This window comes from Triticum urartu, chromosome 5A, assembly GCF_056163025.1.
Source record: "Triticum urartu cultivar PI428250 chromosome 5A, HENAU_Tu73, whole genome shotgun sequence".
NCBI classification, from domain to species: domain Eukaryota; kingdom Viridiplantae; phylum Streptophyta; class Magnoliopsida; order Poales; family Poaceae; genus Triticum; species Triticum urartu.
Genome location: NC_141877.1, coordinates 528,076,078 through 528,090,892, shown reverse-complemented (window position 1 = coordinate 528,090,892; position 14,815 = coordinate 528,076,078). Strand labels below are relative to the sequence as shown.

Sequence of the window (14,815 nt, the reverse complement as noted above, 5' to 3'; positions counted from 1 at the left end):
CTCCTCTTTTCTATTCTTTAGGATGGCGGATGCAAGGAACAAGTTCACGCAACCGGATGAAGATACACCTTTTGGACGCTACTTGAAGGAAGTCACTAGATACCTGAACATAGGAGTACCAAGCTTCACCGGAACCTACAACGCCACTTTACCTGAAGAAGAGCGCTGGATGATTCAAGTTCAAGTTCCAGGAAGGACATTCATGCCAGTCACTGAGCCCATAGAGTTTTCTTTTGATGCACCAACTTGGAGTCTAGGAAAGAGCATGGCAGCTCACATCACCATGGGACGCATTGGAGAGGTCTACCACAATGATCTCAAGGATACTATCTACCAGATTTGTGGGCGCCGAGATGAGCACTGGGAGATGATCAGCACCAGAAAAGATAGATCAATTGCAGCTTTTATCCAGGAACTAAACCAGCACATTCGACGACAGGAGAACCAGATGTGCGCCGACATGATAGACCTGAAGAAGGCTAAGACAAGAATCAAGGAACTAGAGGAAGAACTCAAGGCTACACGAGAAGATTATGAAGAAGAAATTGAAGTATTGGTGTAGAAGAATGACGATCTGAACAAGAAGATTGGGATATTTATGGGAGGCCCTACACCAGTAGATGAAGATGAAGAACCCAAGGAGATTCGCCCGGAAGACTACATCATCATCGACGACACCGACTCGGACCCAGATGACAGCGATGATGACTATGTTGATGAAGCCGGAGCAGATATCATGGAGTCTGCAACCGAAGAATATTTCTAGTAGACCACCTCACCAGCAGTAGTAGTCCACCATGTAAATACAGTAGTCAGAGCACTTTTGCGATAGTTAGATCGATTGTATGCCCTTGTTTGATTGAATGAAGTGAATTGTTTGTTTTGCCTCATGTGCATATGGGTAGTGTTTTCTCTTTAGACCCCCTCTATTCTTAAATCTCATCTTTTTCTAAACCCTCAGATGCCTCCGAGACGTGACCCCGGATTTACCTTTCCACCGGAGCTCACCCAGTTGATCCAGCAGCAGAACACATTGATGCAGTTGCTAGTCCAAAATCAGAATCAGGGGAACAACAACAACCCACCACCACCACCACCTGTTGATCACTTAGCCCGTTTTCTTAGGCTGAACCCGCCGGTGTTTTCCAGTAGCACCGAGCCGATAGTAGCAGATGATTGGCTCCGCAAGACAGCTAGAGATTTGACCACAGCAGGATGCATAGATGCGGAGAAGGTGAAGTTTGCCGCACATCAGCTTGAAGGACCCGCAGCATCATGTTGGGAGAATTTCACAGCCACTTTCCCTGTCGACACTGTCACATGGGACCAGTTTCAGCAGGCTTTTCGTACTGCCCATGTTTCAGCAGGAGCTATGGCCATGAAGAAGTGAGAGTTTCGCAACTTGCGCCAAGGAGGACGGACAGTTGGCCAGTATGTGGAGGACTTTAGTAAATTAGCACGTTATGCCCCAGATGACGTTGCTATAGATGCAGCTAAGCAGGAGAAGTTTCTGGAAGGACTGAATGATGAGTTGAGCATGCAGTTGATGGTAGCAACCTTCAACAACTACCAGGAGTTGGTAGACCATGCTCTTATGATTAAAGGCAAGCAGCAGCAAATTGAGAACCGCAAGAGGAAGTATGGACAAGGGAAGTACAATTCTGGAGCTCAGCAGAAGCCACGTTTTACCCCTAGATCGGGAGGACATTTTCAGCATATCCATGGAGGAGGTAGCTCGCACAATCACAACGGCACCAAGAATGGTAATGGGAATGGAGGAAGCAATGGCCAGAATCGCACCAACCCATCAACCCCAGCCAAGGACCTGAGCCAAGTCACTTGCTTTAAGTGCCAGAAGACCGGACATTATGCCAATGAATGTCCTGAAGGCCAGAATGGTAATGGAAGCTCTGGGAAGAAGCCGAACCCTTTCAACAGGGGACAGGTGAACCACGTTAACGTGGAGGAGGTTGAAGAGCAGCCGGATGTCATAATTGGTAAGTTTTTGGTTAAGTCATTTACTGCACTCGTTCTTTTTTATACTGGTGCATCGCATTCATACATATCAAGGGGATTTGTGGATAAGTATAACCTGCCCACTAAGGTTCTTAGAACACCTATGCTAGTAAGCTCACCAGGAGCGGAGTATATGGCCAGTCAAGGATGTTTTCAAGTGCCATTGAGTATAGGTAGGCATGTGTTTCCCTCAGACCTAATAGTATTGGAATCTCAAGGATTGGATGTAATTCTTGGTATGGATTGGTTGTCGATGTACGGAGGAAACATCGATTGCGCCAGTAAGACAATTTTGCTTACCACCCCAGAAGGGAGAAGGATCAAGTATGTATCCCGACATGTGTCAAAAGGGACTCAAGTAAATTGTTTAACAGGAGTTGTGCAGGAGGAAGTACCAGTGGTAAGGGATTTCCCTGAAGTATTTCCAGAAGAGTTGCCAGGCATGCCACCGGATAGAGATATTGAGTTTTTGATTGAGCTATTGCCAGGCACAGGGCCAATATCAAAGAGACCATACAGGATGCCTGCAAAGGATTTGGTGGAGATTAAGAAGCAGATTAAGGAGTTGTTGGATAAGGGATATATTCGCCCAAGTTCTTCGCCTTGGGGATCGCCAGTACTTCTAGTGGAGAAGAAGGATGGATCGTTAAGGATGGTTGTTGATTATCGAGGATTGAATGAAGTAACCATCAAGAACAAGTACCCACTACCAATGATCAATGATCTGTTTGATCGATTGCAAGGAGCTAAGGTATTTTCCAAGATCGATCTGCAATCAGGATACCACCAGTTGAAGATTCGAGAACAGGATATACCTAAGACAGCTTTTACCACCAGGTATGGGCTGTACGAGTATACCGTTATGTCATTTGGTCTGACTAACGCACCTGCATATTTTATGAACATGATGAACAAAGTGTTTATGGAGTTCTTGGATAAGTTCGTCGTGGTGTTCATTGATGATATCCTGGTTTACTCGAAGAATGAAGAGGAGCACAAGGAACATTTGCGATTGGTACTTGAGAAGCTCAGAGAACATCAGTTGTATGCCAAGTTCAGCAAATGTGAGTTTTGGTTGAAGGAAGTAGGATTCCTCGGACACGTTATATCCGGAGAAGGTATAGCAGTAGATCCCACTAAGGTTGACACTGTGACAAATTGGGAAGTGCCAACAACAGTTGGAGAGATCCGGAGTTTTCTTGGACTCGCAGGATACTACCGGAGATTTATTGAGAATTTCTCAAAGATTGCGAAGCCTATGACGGAGTTATTAAAGAAGGATACCAAGTTCAAATGGACTAAGGAATGTGAGGCTAGTTTCCAGGAGTTAAAGAAATGCTTGGTTACTTTACCAGTGTTGATTTTGCCAGACCAGACCAAGGACTATGAGGTGTATTGCGACGCTTCACGTCAAGGACTTGGAGCAGTGCTTATGCAGGAAGGGAGAGTTGTTTCATGTGCCTCAAGACAGCTTAAGCCTCATGAGTTGAATTATGCTACGCATGATTTAGAGTTAGCAGTCGTAGTGCATGCATTAAAAACATGGACACATTTCCTCATTGGAAATCATTGTGAGGTGTACACGGATCACAAGAGTTTGAAATACATTTTCACACAGAAGGAGTTAAACCTCAGACAAAGGAGATGGTTGGAGCTCATCAAGGATTATGATATGAGATTGCATTACCATCCCGGAAAGGCTAATGTAGTAGCTAATGCATTGAGCCGTAAGAGCCATGTCAATACACGAAAGACGGGAGAAATTCCAAAGGAGTTAGCCGAGGATCCTCGTGAGCTATGTTTGGAAATAGTTCCGAGAGGCTATGTAGCAGCATTGGAGATTCAGTCAACTTTGATGGATAGAATCAGAGAAGCTCAGAAGACTGACAAGGAGATTGCCTCTATAAAGGAGAAAATGAGCGAAGGAAAGGCTAAAGGATTTCGTGAGGATGAGCACGACACCCTATGGTTTGAAGACCGTGTTTATGTGCCCAATGACCCGAAGATCAGGAGGTTGATTCTGCAAGAGGCACATGATTCACCGTATTCGATTCACCCAGGAAATACCAAGATGTATTTGGATTTGAAGGATATTTTGTGGTGGACAGGAATGAAGAAAGATATTGCGGAGTATGTAGCAGTTTGTGATGTGTGTCAGAGAGTAAAGGCAGAGCATCAGAAGCCAGCAGGATTGCTACAACCATTGCCGATACCCGAATGGAAGTGGGATAAGTTAGGCATGGACTTTATCACGGGATTACCCAGGACTCGTTCAGGCTATGACTCGATTTGGGTTGTAGTCAATCGGTTGACGGAAGTAGCTCATTTCATCCCAGTAAAGACCACTTACACCAGTGCTAAGTTGGCAAAGATATACATGACCAGGATTGTATGCTTACATGGAGTTCCGAGGAGTATAGTATTAGATAGAGGAACCCAGTTTACCTCAAAGTTCTGGAATCAGTTGCACGAAACTTTGGGTACCAGGCTAGAGTTCAGCACAGCTTTTCATCCACAGACAGATGGACAGACCGAGAGAGTCAATCAGATTTTGGAGGACATGCTGAGAGCTTGTGCGCTAGATTATGGATCTAGTTGGGACGAGAATTTGCCGTATGCAGAGTTCTCTTACAACAATAGCTATCAATCCCGTTTAAAGATGGCCCCTTTCGAAGCCTTGTACGGAAGGAGGTGCAGAACACCATTGTCGTGGGATGAAGTTGGAGACCGCCAGTTGTTTGGACCTGATTTGATTAAGGAGTCTGAACAGAAGGTGAAATTGATTCGCGATAGGCTCAAGGTAGTTCAATCCCGGAAGAAAAGTTTTGTAGATTCTAAACGCAAGGAGACAGTTTACGAAGTCGGAGACAGAGTTTATCTTCGAGTATCCCCACTTCGGGGAACAAAGCGCTTTGGTGTTAAGGGAAAGTTAGCGCCACGATTTGTAGGACCATACCGAGTATTGGAACGTATGGGAGAAGTGGCCTACAAGTTGGAATTACCTGAAGGATTGTCAGGAGTTCATGATGTGTTCCACGTTTCTCAGTTAAAGAAGTGCCACGCGGAGATGGCTGACATACCGCTGAGAGATACGGTACCACTGGAAGCAATTCGGTTGGACAGTGATTTGACCTATGAGGAGAAACCGGTTAAGATTCTAGAGTATGCCAGTCGAGTCACCCGCAACAAGGTTATCAAGTTTTGCAAGGTTCAGTGGAGCCACCACACAGAGGATGAAGCCACCTGGGAGCGAGAGGAAGATTTTCTCAAGGACCACCCTCACCTATTTTCTAGCCAACCCGAATCTCGAGGGCGAGATTCATATTAAGGGGGGTAGGTTTGTAACATCCCAAATTTTCAATTTGGAATGTTATACATTAGCTCATCATTGCATATCATAATTTATTTGCCTTTGGCTTTGATCCTAGAAATTATACGCAACTCAAGGACCCACGGAGAGAGTTGGGGATTTCATTATTTTCATATTTGAGTTTTCTCGAATTTTGAGAATAGCATCATTTGATTTTAATTATTTTATCATCAATTATTTCTATTACAAAAATATGAGAGAGGGAATAAAATGACTTTCCCAAAATAAAGAAATATTGAGGATTTCATAATAAAATCAAATAAGATTTTATTTCGGAGTTTTTCGGTATTTTATTTGAATTTAGGAAAAATGTGTGTTTTTCAAAATTGCATTTAGGCCCCAAATAAATGTTCACCTTGTGCGGCTTGATTTTAGAAGCCCGGGGAAATTTATTTCGGAATTTTTGGAGTCTGTTTAGTATTTCTTTTATTTGTTTTTCTGCGCGTAATTATTTAAAAAAACGCGAACCGACTGCGGGCCGTACCCGAGCGGGACTCCGCCCGAGGCAGCCTTTAAATAGCCGTCGCCCCAGCCCACCAGAGCCGCCGCCAGCCCAAGCCCGCAGCGCCGCCAACCCTAACCCTAGCCGCGCCACGATCCGCGCGCCGCCGCCGCCCGCCACCCGAGGTTGCCTCGATTCGCGTGCTTTTTTTTTATTTTTTTAGAAAAAAACCCGTCAGTTTTCATCAGTTTTTTTATTATTATTTCCGTTTTTTTAAATAGATCGGTTTTTTCGATTTATTTAATTAGCGAGCGTTCGTCCGTTCGTTCGTTCTAGCGAACGTTCGTCATTTTCCTTTTTCTCGGATTTAATCCGCGATTTTTCTGATCGCGATTCCTGATCCGATTTTCGTTTTAGTGTAACTTTTCGCTCGTTTATCGGATTCAGGCAATTCAAGCGCCTGGAGTTTCGTCCCGAAACCCTCTATCCGTTTAACCAACTTAAACAAGTTTTTGCCACTATAAAAAAATTGCCCTAGATCCAGAATAGTAAACGAAGCCTATTTCTTTTGTCGTTTGACTTTCGTTGCTTCGTTTGATTTGATTCTTTTTGCAAACCAGAGTTCTTAAGTTGAACCTTCTGGTTAGATCTCCTATTTGAGTTTTACCTGTGCATTAGATGAATACTTATTGTATGCTTGTTTGTTTGTCTGCGATAGAATACCCAGAGTGCGCCGCCTGTTACTTCGAATCTCTATGTTTCCCGGATCATCAGCAAGGCAAGTAACACTTTGATCATACCTCCTACTACCCAGTTTTATTGCATTAGATAAATCCTCAAACATTGCACGATTAGGATCTAATTAAATTGTGGGATGGGAAGTAGTTGAGGTAGTACCTATTACCTGTTATATTATCAAACCTTTGGGAGTTACTTCTACGTTTGCTTACTATTGCCATGCTATGCTAGTAGACGTGGAATTGGGTGAGTGATATCCATGACAGATGTGAGTTTGTTAATTAATGGTTTATCTAAGGTGGCAACTTAAACACACATCTGGGTGGATTGAGGTACCTGGGCATTCCAGGATTGCCTGTTTTTCTTTATGGACCGCCACCCAGGCCCAAAGGGATCATGAGATTTTTCATACTAGAAACTTCCGTGTGCAGCCACAAGCTATTATGGGCTCTAGCATAGTTGATTAAGTCATGCGAACTCTTACAGGGTAGACTAGCAGATGTAGGGGAAAGTAGGTGTAACGGTCTATCCATCGTAAGGTGCTAGCGCTTCTGAAAGACTATGTCTCGGTCATCCGTCTTCTCAAACACCATGTAGTGCGAGAAACCAAACGGAGGCGATCAAGTCTTGTGGGGAAAAGTGCGCAAACCTCTGCAGAGTGTATAAACAAATCATGGTTAGCCATGTCCCCGGTTATGGACAACTTGAGTATCTAGTACTTGGATTATCATGTGAATCTCAACATGTTACTCTAAATTAATTTTGTTGGGTTTTGTTTAATGATGATGCCTAATGGGGATTGAGAATGCTGTCAACCATTCTCAATGTTTAACAACCACCATGATAGTTAAATAAAATGTATTCCTTTGAAGTAGGGAAAAATTGGCTTTACGCAAAACTGTAACCATAGAGCTTTCCACCAGCCAAATATGCATATAGTATAGCTGTTTCATTCCATTACTCTCTATGTGTTACCTTGCCAGCATATCCCATGTGCTGGCCTGTTTCGGGCTGCAACGTTAATGTTGCAGACTTTTCAGACGACAATTAAGGAGTTTTTAGGTCGTGGTTCTATACTAAGTGATGCTGTTGGAGTTGATGGACTCACTTATCTTCCAAGCCTTCTGCTGTTATCGTTATTAGATGGCCTTAAGCCATATTTATTGTAATAAGTTCTCTATGGAGACACTCGATGTAATAAGTGTGTGATTGCTACTGTGTTATGAATCCTCCAAGTACTGTGTGGTGTCAGCATTACTGATCCAGGGATGACACCTGAGCACAGAGATCAGACCATTTGAGGTCTGGTCGCTACACACAATCATCCTTGATGTACACACCTTTTGGAAGAGACACACATGAATTGGAATTTATTAGAATACTCTATGTGCTTCAGTTATATCTTTTGAGCTAGATAATTTTGCTCTAGTACTTCACTTAAATCTTTTAGAGCATGGTGGTGGTTTTATTTTATAGAAATTATTGATCTCTCATCCTTCACTTATATTATTTTGAGAGTCCTTTAGAACAGCATGGTAATTTGCTTTGGTTATGAAATTAGTCCTAATATGATAGGCATCCAAGATGGGTATAATAAAAACTATCATAGAAAGTGCATTGAATTCTATGAGAAGTTGGATACTTGATAATTGTTTTGAGATATAAAGGTGGTGATATTATAGTGTGCTAGTTGAGTAGTTGTGAATTTGAGAAGTACTTGTGTTGAAGTTTGCAAGTCCCATAGTATGCACGTATGGTAACAGTTGTGTAACAAATTTGAAACATGAGGTGTTCTTTGATTGTCTTCCTTATGAGTGGAGGTCGGGGGCGAGCGATGGTCTTTTCCTACCAATCTATCCCCCTAGGAGCATGCGTGTAATGCTTGGTTTTTGATGACTTGTAGTTTTTTGCAATAAGTATGTGAGTTCTTTATGACTAATGTTGAGTCCATGGATTATACGCACTCTCACCCTTCCATCATTGCTAGCCTCTTCAGTACCGTGCATTGCCCTATCTCACCTTGAGAGTTGGTGCAAACTTCGCGGTGCATCCAAACCCCGTGATATGATATGCTCTATCACACATAAACCTCCTTATATCTTCCTCAAAACAGCCACCATACCTACCTATTATGGCATTTCCATAACCACTCCGAGATATATTTCCATGCAACTTTCCACCGTTCCGTTCATCATGACACACATCATCATTGTCATATTGCCTTGCATGATCATGTAGTTGATTGTATTTCTGGCAAGGCCACCATGCATAATTTATCATACATGTCACTCTTGATTCATTGCCCATCCCGATACACCGTCAGAGGCATGCATATAGAGTCATATTTTGTTCTAGTGTCGAGTTGTAATCTTTGAGTTGTAAATAAATAGAAGTGTGATGATCATCATTAATAGAACATTGTCCCAAAAAAGGGAAAAAGGCCAAATAAAAAAATAAAAAAAGGAGAAAGGCAAAATAAAAAATAAAAAATAAGAAGGGACAATGCTACTATCCTTTTTCCACACTTGTGCTTCAAAGTAGCACCATGATCTTCATGATAGAGAGTCTCTTGTTTTGTCACTTTCATATACTAGTGGTAATTTTTCATTATAGAACTTGGCTTGTATATTCCAACAATGGGCTTCCTCAAATGACCTAGGTCTTCGTGAGCAAGCAAGTTGGATGCACACCCACTTAGTTTCTTTTTGTTGAGCTTTCATACATTTATAGCTCTAGTGCGTCCGTTGCATGGCAATCCCTACTCCTCGCATTAACATCAATTGATGGGCATCTCCATAGCCCATTGATTAGCCGCGTCAATGTGAGACTTTCCCCTTTTTTGTCTTCTCCACACAACCCCCATCATTATATTCTATTCCACTCATAGTGCTATGTCCATGGCTCACGCTCATGTATTGCGTGAAAGTTGAAAAAAGTTTGAGATTACTAAAGTATGAAACAATTACTTGGCTTGTCATTGGGGTTGTGCATGATGAGAGCATTTTTGTGTGACAAAAATGAAGCATAGCCAAACTATATGATTTTGTAGGGATAAGCTTTCTGTGGCCATGATATTTTGAGAAGACATAATTGCTTACTTAGTATGCTTGAAGTATTATTATTTTTATGTCAATATTAAACTTTTGTCTTGAATCTTATGGATCTGAATATTCTTGCCACAATAAATATAATTACATGGATAAATATGTTAGGTAGCATTCCACATCAAAAATTCTGTTTTTATCATTTACCTACTCGAGGACGAGCAGGAATTAAGCTTGGGGATGCTTGCTACGTCTCCAACGTATCTATAATTTTTGATTGTTCCATGCTAATATATTATCAACCTTGGATGTTTTATATGCATTTATATGGTATTTTATATGATTTTTGGGACCAACCTATTAACCTAGAGCCCAGTGCCAGTTTCTGTTTTTCCTTGTTTTTGAGTATCGCGGAAAAGGAAAATCAAACGGAGTCTAATTGACCAGAAACTTCACGGAACTTATTTTTGGACCAGAAGAAGGCCATGGAGTAAAAGAGTTGGGTCATAAGAGTCCCGGGCTGCCCACGAGGGTGGGGGCGCGCCCACCCCCCTGGGCGCGCCTCCCTACCTCGTGGACAGCCCGAAGACCCCTCCTGACTTGTTCTCGACGCCAAAACATCTTATATATACTGAAACTTCCAGAAAGAAACCTAGATCGGGATTTCCGTCGCCAGAAGCCTCCGTAGCCACCGAAAACCAATCTAGACCCGTTCCGGCACCCTGTCGGAGGGGGGAATCCCTCTCCGGTGGCCATCTTCATCATCCCGACGCTCTCCATGACGAGGAGGGAGTAGTTCTCCCCCAGGGCTGAGGGTATGTACCAGTAGCTATCTGTTTGATCTCTCTCTCTCTCTCGTGTTCTTGATTTGGCACGATCTTGATGTACCGCGAGCTTTGCTATTATAGTTGGATCTTATGATGTTTCTCCCCCTCCACTCTCTTGTAATGGATTGAGTTTTCCCTTTGAACTTATCTTATCAGATTGAGTCTTTAAGGATTTGAGAACACTTGATGTATGTCTTGCATGTGCTTATCTGTGGTTACAATGGGATATCACGTGATCCACTTGATGTATGTTTTGGTGATCAACTTGCGAGTTCCGTGAATGAACTTATGCATAGGGGTTGCCACACGTTTTCGTCTTGACTCTCCGGTATAAACTTTGGGGCACTCTTTGAAGTTCTTTGTGTTGGTTGAATAGATGTATCTGAGATTGTGTGATGCATATCATATAATCATACCCACGGATACTTGAGGTGACATTGGAGTATCTAGGTGACATTAGGGTTTTGGTTGATTTGTGTCTTAAGGTGTTATTCTGGTACGAACTCTAGGATAGATTGAACGGAAAGAATAGCTTCGTGTTATTTTACTACGGACTCTTGAATAGAACGATCAGAAAGGATAACTTTGAGGTGGTTTCGTACCCTACCATAATCTCTTCGTTTGTTCTCGCTATTAGTGACTTTGGAGTGACTATTTGTTGCATGTTGAGGGATAGTTATATGATCCAATTATGTTATTATTGTTGAGAGAACTTGCACTAGTGAAAGTATGAACCCTAGGCCTTGTTTCAACGCATTGCAATACCGTTTGTGCTCACTTTTATCATTAGTTACCTTGCTGTTTTTATATTTTCAGATTACAAAAACCTATATCTACCATCCATATTGCACTCGTATCACTATCTCTTCGCCGAACTAGTGCACCTATACAATTTACCATTGTATTGGGTGTGTTGGGGACACAAGAGACTCTTTGTTATTTGGTTGCGGGGTTGTTTGAGGGAGACCATCTTCATCCTATGCCTCCCACGGATTGATAAACCTTAGGTCATCCACTTGAGGGAAATTTGCTATTGTCCTACAAACCTCTGCACTTGGGGGCCCAACAACGTCTACAAGAAGAAGGTTGTGTAGTAGACATCAGCATGCTACGTTCCCCAACACTAGATACCCATTTGTGCAGCAAACATATCATGTGTTTTCTCTGGTTACTCCCCCCCTCTATAATTTTTTGGAATACAAATCCTATGGTTATGTTCTCTCAGTCCATGAAATCAGAGTAATTAAGATCCGTTAGATACACAGAGTGTATTGATTGTTATCCGTATAGAGTTAGTGATTAATTGTTTGTTCTATACAAATGATTTTTGCTAATAATCCGACTAGGGTTACCTTGTGTGCTAATAATTCGTGGCCAGATCTTGTGAATTGATTTTGAATGTCCTACGTATATGTTTGTGCCTTTTTTTCTTCTAGATCTTGAGAATTGATTTTGAATGTCCTACATGTATGTTTCTGCTATTTTTTTCTTTCATGTTGGTATGTACACAGATGAGGCTCTGACTAGCGCCGCCGCCAGATGTAGATCTTGGAGCCGGCTGCACGCCCAGAAGCGGCCACGCCCCCTGGACCTGAGGAACCAGTAGAATCTCCGGAGGACTACATCAGCGATCTCCCGGACGACATCCTTGGGGAGATCATCACCCTTCTCCACACCAAGGATGGTTGCCACACACAAGTCCTCGCATATCGGTGGCGCACTCTATGGTGCGCCGTTCCTCTTAATCTCGATTGTTGTCAGCTATCTGTCAATGATGATTCTGAACTCCCCGGAGCCATCATCTCCTCCCACCAGGGCTCCGTTCAACGCATCTGCATCCCGGCATGCTACCTGCTAGACATACCCTGCACGGTGGCCGCCTGGCTGACATCCCGTCAATTCGGTAAACTCCAGCAGCTTGAGTTCTACCATTACTACAGCGATAGGTTACCACCAATAGCTGCATATGTGCCCTCACCACCGATGCCCATCTCTTGGTTTTCCTCCTCTCTCCACACCGCCACCTTGACCCGGTGCCATCTAGCAAACAATCTGGTACAAATGCTTCGACTGCCATTGTTGAAAAAACTTGCGCTTGTGTTGGTTCATCTGTCGGAGGCCTCACTGCACAACATCATCCACTCCAGCTGCCCTGCACTGGAGCATTTGGTGCTTGTTTTTGGAGCTGGAATTGATATCCCTTGTCTCAAAATAAAGTTGCCTCACCTTGTAAGCACTAGAATTAGTTTTGAAGGACAGGAGCTCATCATCGAAGATGCCCCTTCACTTCAAAGGTTGTCCCTTGATTGTTGTTATAAACCTTCGCAAATAACTATGGTGTCTGCGCCTAAACTGGAGACCTTGGGTGCAATTCATGATCCATTTAAATGGTTCGAGATGGTGTTTGCCTCCACACCTATTGAGGTACTGTATATTATTCACTACACTTTTGTAATTTGCATTTTTCATTTGTGCGCATGAATTAAGTATCATCTTGGAGTACACTTACAGTGCTAATATTATGTTCTATGCTCAATGAAGCGCTTGTCCATCCTATCAGTGGTGGTGGATTCTGTCAAGACCTTATATATCAGTATGTGGTGTTTTGATCTCAACATCATTATTGCCTTGCTGCAATGCTTTCCATGTCTGGAGAATTTGTATATAAAGGTGATGATTTCACGCACATTGAAAGCCCATATATAAGGCACTATAATTAATCGTTCAGCTATCACTCTTTCAACATAATCTTTTTTAGACATTAACTGTTTTCAATCTTCATCTCTATTTAGGCAACAACACATGGAGAAAAAGGTATAACCAATCGATCGTTGATGAAGCACGGGGATTTTCTCGGATCTCATGACATTCGTTTGAAGACAGTAATGCTGGAACGATATTCATCCAATAGTGCAAACACTAGCTTTGTCACATTCTTCATGATGAATGTGAGGGCACTATTGTTCGTGAGGATTAAGTTTTTCTACAAGAAATTACTCACGGCTGCAAGTGTTGAACATCATAAAAAGAAGTTTCAGGTGGACCTAAGGGCTTCTGATCGTGTTCGGCTTCTATTTACAACAGCTTGTGGTCATCATGGAGCGGTAGAATTATTGTACCGGGATCTTGATTTTATGGATCAGACTGGTCCATTTGATTGTAACTACCGAAAACTTTGGTTGAGTTAGATGTCATTGTCCTGTTCAATCCGAGTTATGTGTAAACCTGATGAACAATTAATCCTCGTGCTTTTGTACCTTTTGTAAGCTGGAGTTAGACATTGTTGCCCTTTTCAACTAGGGTTTGACCCACATTTTCTTTCATACTGGGCGTCTATGTTCCTATAGGTACTACCTTTGTCGTGGTTTATTCATTATTGGCCCCCTTGATATGGCTGCCCGTTTTTGTTGTTCTGTCTAATCGCAAACATTTTGTATGGATCAACCGTATGCCCCTCATCGCACACATAACTAAAATCTGCACCGTTGATGTCTCCGCCATCACAAACGTTTTTCACCTTTTTTGACAGTTTTTTCTACCTCTTGAGCACTGCATTGGTTTTCCCTTGAAGAGGACAGGGTGATGCAGCAAAGTAGTGTAAGTATTTCCCTCAGTTTTCGAGAACCAAGGTATCAATCCAGTAGGAGACTACACGCAAGTCACCTCGCACCTACACAAACAAATAAGAACCTCGCAACCAACGCGATAAAGGGGTTGTCAATCCCTTCACGGTCACTTACGAGAGTGAGATCTGATAGAGATAATAAGATAAATATTTTTGGTATTTTTATGATATAGATTGAAAGTAAATATTGCAAAGTAAAATAGATTGGAAACTTATATGATGGAAAATAGATCCGGGGGCCATAGGTTTCACTAGTGGCTTCTCTCAAAATAGCATAAGTATTATGGTGGGTAAACAAATTACTGTCGAGCAATTGATAGAAAAGTGCATAATTATGAGAATATCTAGGCATGATCATGTATATAGGCATCACGTCCGTGACAAGTAGACCGAAATGATTCTGCATCTACTACTATTACTCCACACATCGACCGCTATCCAGCATGCATCTAGAGTATTAAGTTCATAAGAACAGAGTAACACATTAAGCAAGATGACATGATGTAGAGGGATAAACTCAAGCAATATGATATAAACCCCATCTTTTTATCCTCGATGGCAACAATACAATACGTGCCTTGCTGCCCCTGCTGTCACTGGGAAAGGACACCGCAAGATTGAACCCAAATCTAAGCACTTCTCCCATTGCAAGAAAGATCAATCTAGTAGGCCAAACCAAACTAATAATTCGAAGAGACTTGCAAAGATAACAAATCACACATAAAAGATTTCAGAGAAGAATCAAATATTGTT

The 14,815-nt window shown here is 42.3% G+C and overlaps 1 pseudogene; it reads left to right on the top strand.

Moving 5' to 3' along the window:
- LOC147972488 (uncharacterized) overlaps window positions 1–12,976 on the top strand; it is a 117,164-nt pseudogene extending 104,188 nt beyond the window's left edge.
- Window positions 12,977–14,815: the final 1,839 nt, after the last annotated feature.